At 37.5% G+C, this 7,641-nt stretch overlaps 1 pseudogene; it reads left to right on the top strand.

Moving 5' to 3' along the window:
• The first annotated feature begins 238 nt into the window (after positions 1-238).
• LOC130962036 (pectinesterase 2-like) lies at positions 239-7,346 on the top strand (annotated as a pseudogene).
• Positions 7,347-7,641: the final 295 nt, after the last annotated feature.

Raw genomic sequence — 7,641 nt, 5'->3', positions numbered from 1 at the left:
TTTATTATTATTATTATTATATGATATGATTCTAACTTGTGAACCAATTAGAAAAGTATTCCAAATAGTGACTTTGAAATATCAACACGTAAACTGCATGCTTTACAGTTCTAAGTTCCAACAACCAATATCTCCTTCTTCGCTCTATATAAAGAAGCTAGGTTTAGGATATCAAACATAACATTTTCAAATCAAGCTCTAAACATATACATTAATATTAAACAACTACATCAACCTCATCAAATACGTCTTAGATTTTAACCATTACTTTTTCTTACAAGACATTATTGGGCATAAAAGTTCAATGGCAGCAATGCGTTTGCTCTTCAATTTTCTCATTATTGTTCCCTTCTTTCTATCAACTTTTGTTAATGGATATTCTTCAAATGATGTTAAACATTGGTGTAGCCAAACCCCAAAACCCTCAACCATGTGAGTATTTCTTGAGCAACAACCCTAATCACCAAACCAAACCTATTAACCAAAAAAGTGACTTTCTCAAAATTTCATTACAACTTGCCCAAGAGAGAGCTCTCATAGGCCAAACAAATACTCTTTCATTTGGCTCAAAGTGCCGCAACCAACTTGAAAGAGTTGCATGGAATGATTGTGTTGACCTCTATCAACAAACCATTCAAAAGCTCAACAAAACCCTAGACCCTAACACCAAGTGCTCCCAAGTTGATGCTCAAACATGGCTTAGCACTGCTCTCACAACCCTTGAGACATGCAAAGCTGGTTTCTATGAATTTGGTGTTCAAGACTATGTCGTTCCTCTAATGTCCAACAATGTTACTGAGTTGCTAAGTAATACCTTGGCTCTTAACAACAATGGTGAATCTCATCAAGAGCCAAGTTACAAAAATGGATTTCCAACATGGGTCAAGCCTGGTGATAGAAAGTTGTTGCAAGCATCTTCTCCGGCATCTCAAGCCAATGTAGTGGTGGCCAAAGACGGATCCGGAAAATACACCACAGTTATGGCAGCCATAAACGGAGCACCAAAGAGTAACAGTGGAAGGTATGTGATATATGTGAAGGGTGGGATATACAAGGAGCAAGTAGAGATAAAGGCAAATAATATAATGTTGGTGGGAGATGGCATTGGAAAAACCATAATCACCGGCAGCCAAAGTGTGGGAGGAGGCACCACAACCTTCCGTTCCGCCACCGTTGGTAAGTAGAAGAAAATCATTCCAGTCATCTTTGTTTTTCTTTCCTTTACTTTGAGCAATAAATAAGAGAAATAATACTAAACTTTGTGAGTTATTTTTGTTTTAATTTTGACAGCTGTAACTGGAGATGGATTTATTGGTCAAGGCATGACATTTAGGGTGTGTGTGGTTCAAAGATTAAATTTTATTATCAAGTAATTTCATTTCTAGGCATTATATGCCTAGGAATGAGATTACTTGGAATATATGATTTTCATATTTGGTTGTAAAATTTAATACATTGGAATATTATGTAATAATTCTAAGAATGACTAAATTTTGTTTGGTTGAGTTTAAATATCTTGATCATATTATGTAATATGTCAAAATTATCCTTAATCATTCAAATTAAAATATTAATGACTAAAAATTAAATATTTTTTAAATTTAGTAAAATACCTCTAATAATAAATATTTTTAGTTAAAATTATTATTGATTCTAATTTTTTTAAATTTACTAAAATACCCCTAATAACAAATATGTTTAGTTAAATTATTATTGACTCTAAATTTTTTTAAATTTACTAAAATACCCCTAATAACAAATATCCCCTAATAACAAATATCTTTAGTTAAAATTATTATCGACTCTAAATTTTTTTAAATTTACTAAAATACCCCTAATAACAAATATCTTTAGTTAAATTATTATTGATTCTAAATTTTTTAAATTTACTAAAATATCCATAATAACAAATATCTTTAGTTAAATTATTATTGACTCTAAATTTTTTAAATTTATTAAAATACCCCTAATATTAAATATGTTTAATTAAAATTAACACAAAATACGTATCTAAATTTTCAAAAATTTCATAATTCATAATTCGTCTCATAATCCATAATTGAACTTATATAAAACAAATCTCAACGATTCTAACCACATATGTATTAAAAAGCTTTATTATTATCCAAATTAAAATTATAAAATAGTCTCAAAAAATTAAAATTTACTAATAGACGCATAACTCTTGTACAAGAATACAAACATGAAAAAACAAAGTATATTGATGAATTAACAGCCAAGCGCCCAAGACATTCACACTATCATAATTAGTTGTAAGAAAGGATGAAGACCAAGTATATTGATGGACAAGTGCTAATGTGTCTCAAACTAAATCGTCTTAAAAAAAGTGCATCATGCATGTCTTACCAATTAATTATTCAGCAAAGAAAGAAATAAAGCAATTGACAATAACATAAAATACCTAGTTAGATGTTCAGAAACAATCTCATCCTTCAGAAGATCTTCATTAACTGCCTTATCATTATTCTTTCCAGCAATAGTGTAAGTCTCAAGACCTGCATGAGGCACAAAGTCCAGATGGAGAGCATGTTAAGATTATGATAATTAAACTAGGATTTAGGCAGAAACTTGTCAGGTATCAAAAGTTGTTTATCAGTGATAACATATTTATGGTTAATATATCTATTTTGATGGCACTGCAAAAGATAAGGGTAGAATGTGATTGCGTCTTGTATAACAAGTAGTTAAAACCCTGTCCGTTCAATCCTCCAATCACCTCAAGAACTAACTCTTAAAAGGAATAGCCAAATATAGCACACTGTATAACTAAATTACTTCTTCTTTTATAGCTTTTGTAAACAACATTACATGCATTCACTTCACATGTTTAGTTCAAAGCCACTTACCATTTAACTCAGTAGCATTCTTATTATACTGCCGCACCACTTTTCTGAAAACAAAAAAAAAAATATACATTCAGATTTCAGCAGCGTTCAAATAATGTTCAAGCTGAGAGGGGCTAGAAACTGGAGATACACACCTAGTAAAACAAGGAAGCTACAATCTCTTGATAAATAATACAATAGTTGTGGTTTTTAGCCAACCTGAAAATTGACAGGCTCCTATGGCTCAGACTTAACAAGCTCCTCGACAGAATTTTGGTAATTAGCAATCAAGTCTCTGTAACAAGAAGAAAAATAAATACGTGTTTAGCATCAAAATTTAAAGCTGCTTTGATTTCTTCCAAATGTTACAGAGCATCTTCACAGATATGTATGCAGTTCTCAGTTGTCACACCCCACAAGAAACATATGATTAGTAAAACCAGGTTAGAGTTATCTTTTTTAGCTCTCAGTGACATAATTGCAAATATCTGGCAGAGTAAAAGAATTGCAAGCAATTTTGGTTCTTGAAAAACAATAAAAAACAGCGAACACATGACTAGGTGATGTGCTCCAAAACTCAATCACCAATTCACCATCTAACCTTCATTTTCTCCCCTTAAATTTCAAACACCAAAACTCAAAAGCACTCACTGTGGAAAATAACTTTTCAATTTGTGACCTTATGCAAACTTAACAACGATGTTAACTACCTCAGATCAGTGTCATCATCAAATCATCAGAAATTTGGTGTCAAAAACATCGTAATCATCAACTTACATACCTTATTCGGAGGGTAGCCCCTATTTCCAGCATCAATAGCAACCAATTTGCTCTTATTTAGTATCCCCTGCAACCAACAGAAGAAAGTGAAAGAGGGCAAGAGAGAGAGAGAGAGAAAGAGAGAGAGAGAGAGAGACAGAGGGATAGAGAAAGAACCGTATGCGAAGCACTAGAAAACCGGTGGCAAAGCTTCCTCGTTGACGGCGAACTCGACGCCAAGCAAGAGAGTGACGGAGGAGAGAGACCAAACGCGAACACGCGACGCAGAGGATCCGGCTAGAGGCGCGGCAGCAACGACGGCAAGCATACAGTCGCGGTGAACTGATGTGAGCTGCGATGATGGAACACGAACGTAAACGAACGATTGAAGTGAATTTCTTTCTAGAATAAGGTGACGGGTGGTTGTGCAAACTCAAATCGGCGGCGAGACGGTGCTGACGCCGGTGGAGCTTCCATGAATTTGGGAAAGAAGCTTGGCTAGGTTTTAGTTTCGATGGGGGAAGGGCTCTGCTAGGGTTTTGGTTTCTAATCAAATGAGGAGTAAAAATCTGAAAAGAAGGGTTGGAGTGAAATTAACAAGGGTATTTTGGTCTTTTCACTTTATTATACACATTCCATTCCCATTGGAATTAAAGATAACCAGGGGAGATATGGGAATGAAATGGGTTGGATTTTGATTCCAGGGAATAAAACATACATAGGAATAATTTTTTAAATCTTGAACCAAACATGGGAATAAGATATTCCCATCTCAAAATTTCTGGGAATATACTTGTATTCCCTCCAACCACACACACCCTTAGGAACACAGCAGGTGCTGCAAATCATCAAGCTGTTGCATTGCGTTCTGGATCTGACTTATCAGTTTTCTATCAATGCAGTTTTGAAGGTTATCAAGATACATTATATACTTACTCTGACAGACAATTCTACAGAGAATGTGACATTTATGGCACAGTTGACTTTATCTTTGGCCCCTAAGTTCATTGGTGCGAAGGAGATTAAAGATCTCAGACCCATCAGTATGGTTGGATGTGTGTACAAGGTTATCTCAAAGGTTTTAGTTAGAAGAATGAGAGAAGTGATGCCAGGGTTGGTAGGGGAGACACAAAGCGCTTTTGTGAAGGGTAGAAAAATTCATGATGGGGCTCTCATAGCGTGTGAAACAGTACACTGGCTAAAAAGGAGAAATAAGAAGGCAGCCATACTCAAGTTAGATTTTCAAAAAGCTTATGACAGAGTCAAGTGGAGTTTTGTTGATATTGTGCTGGATAAGATGGGGTTTGGGTGCAGGTGGAGGACGTGGATCATGGAGTGTGTGACCTCAGCTTCTATGTCGGTATTGATTAATGGCTCGCCATCTAAACCGTTTAAGATGGAGAGGGGATTGAGACAAGGTGACCCGCTTTCTCCCTTCTTGTTTGTACTGGTTGTGGATGTTTTACATAGAATGATTGGTGAGGCAGTTAGGAACGGACGTATTTCTCTGTTGGTGGTTGGTCGGGACAGTGTGGAGCTATCTCACCTCCAGTTTGCTGATGATACTATTCTGTTTTGCCCACCAGAAGATGGGACTATGAAGAATTACAAGCGGCTGCTGCGTTGGTTTGAGTTGATGTCAGGGCTCAGTCTCAATTTCGAAAAGTCCAGCTTGATTCCTATCAATTGTGAACAGCAGTGGGTACAGAGTATGTGTAAGCTGTGGGGTTGTCAGGAAGGTACCCTCCCTGTTAAATATCTCGGAGTCCCCTTAGGAGCTAATCCAAGACTTGTTAAGACCTGGAAGCCAATCATCGATAAAGTGGAAGAGAAGCTGAGCCTTTGGAAAGCTAAGCTGCTAAGCAAAGCGGGTAAATTGGTGCTTATCAAGTCAGTCTTGAATAGCTTACCAGTGTATTATTTGAGCATGTATAAGATGCCTAAGGCAGTTGCGGAAAAGTTGATTGCCCTACAGAGACGCTTTCTATGGAGTAAGGAGGATGGGAGGAACGGTATGGCGTTGGTGAGATGGGAGATGGTGCAGGCTCCTAAGAAGTTAGGCGGTCTGGGTGTTGGAGATGCTATGATTCGTAACACTGCACTGTTGTTTAAGTGGTGGTGGCGTTTTGCTAAAGAAGAGTGCCCGTTATGGAAGAGGGTGGTCTGCTCCTGTAATAATCTGAGGCCGAATGAGTTACTGTCCATGCAAGTGCTGCCTACTAAAGGGGGCCCATGGAAGGATATCTGCCATCTACAAATTAAGGAGCAACATCTAAGGGAGAAGGTTATTACTGGCCTGGCTATGGAGATTGGTGATGGGCGTCGGACTCGGTTTTGGGAGGATGTCTGGTTACATTGTGGGTCCTTGAAAGAACGGTTACCCCGGCTCTTCTCTGTTTCAAATCAATGTGGTTCGGTCATTAGGGATTGCGGTTTTTGGGATGGGCTAGAGTGGGTTTGGAACTTCCAATGGAGGAGAGAGCTCTTTCAGTGGGAGTTAGACCTTCTGAGTCAGTTACATGAGGCTTTGAGACCTGTCAGGCTAGTGACCACTAGAGAGGATAGAGTTGTGTGGAAATTTGATAGACTTGGTATCTTTTCGACTAACTCCTTTGTGCAGGTGCTACAAGAAGGAATGCTTTCAGAGGAGGTATCCAGCTACAGCTTCACCAAGAGCGTCTGGAAAGGTTTGGTTCCACCAAGAGTGGAGCTATTTGCTTGGTTTGTCCTGGTAGGCAGGGTGAATACCAAAGACCGACTAAGTCGGTTCGGGATTATTAGCCAAGATAATAAGAGTTGTGTGTTTTGTACTAACGAGGTTGAACAGGTCCATCACTTGTTTCTTGGATGTGAATTTGCTTGGCAGGTGTGGAGTGCGTGGTTATCTGTGTTTGGCCGGCTTTGGTCTGTTCCGGGTTTGATGAAGGACCATTTCTTAAGCTGGACAGATGAGCCGTGTAGAAAAGAGGACCGAAAGCAACGTTTGAGGTGTTTCTGTGCGATTATCTGACACATTTGGATGGAAAGGAATAGGAGAATTTTCCAAAATAAAAGCAAAAGCGTTGAAGAAATCTTCCACATGACCATGTTTAGCTGCGACGAGTGGAGAGGTGTCCTTCCCTAATGTTGTTGATGGCTATGCCGGAGATGACATGCGGGTTTCTAGTTCTGGTGATTGGTATTTTTGGTATTGCCTTTTTGTTTGTTTTTTCGAAGAACGCTGCTCCACTTTAGTGTGTTGAGCTTTTTACTTTCAAAAAAAAAAACGCTGCTGTTGTGTTCCAAAACTGTAACATATATGCAAGATACCCTCCAAACAAAATCAACAACATCACTGCACAAGGAAGAACCGATCCAAACCAAAACACTGGTATTTCCATTCTCAATTGTGTGGTTATTACAGCTGCATCAGATTTGAAAGCAGTGCAAAGCTCAGTTAAAAGTTATCTTGGAAGGCCATGGCAACAATATTCAAGAACCGTGTTCATGAAGAGTTCTCTTGATAGCTTGATTGATCCAGCAGGTTGGTTGGAATGGAATGGTAACTTTGCATTAAGCACATTGTATTATGGAGAGTACATGAACACTGGACTTGGATCTTCAACCGCAAACGGAGTTAAATGGGGAGGTTATCATGTCATAACCAATGCTGCTGAAGCTTCAAAATTCAGTGTTGCAAATTTCATTGCTGGAAACGCATGGCCACCTTCCACAGGTGTGCCTTTTACATCCAATCTTTAAATTGTAATCATTTTGATTGTTAATTCTTTTTATTTCTTTTATTTGTCTTAAAATTAGTTTAATTGGTTTTAGTCCGTTTACAATTTGTCAATAGCTTTATTCTTTAATTTAATTTATTGAATTATAGTTTTGTAAGATCATTCAAAAGTTCGTTTTCAATAAGAAGAAGATTGCTACTTGAACCTGATTTAATCTTTTGATTGTTGCAGCATCATATTTTGTCCCAACTGGCATTATTATTCTTGTAAGGTTTCTAGGCACAAGTTATGTCATGAAACTACTCATCCCAAAAGTT

The sequence above is a fragment of the Arachis stenosperma genome, chromosome 2 (genome assembly GCF_014773155.1).
Source record: "Arachis stenosperma cultivar V10309 chromosome 2, arast.V10309.gnm1.PFL2, whole genome shotgun sequence".
Lineage (NCBI taxonomy): Eukaryota > Viridiplantae > Streptophyta > Magnoliopsida > Fabales > Fabaceae > Arachis > Arachis stenosperma.
The sequence above is the reverse complement of the archived record's forward strand: the minus strand, read 5'-3'. Positions and strand labels throughout refer to the sequence as shown.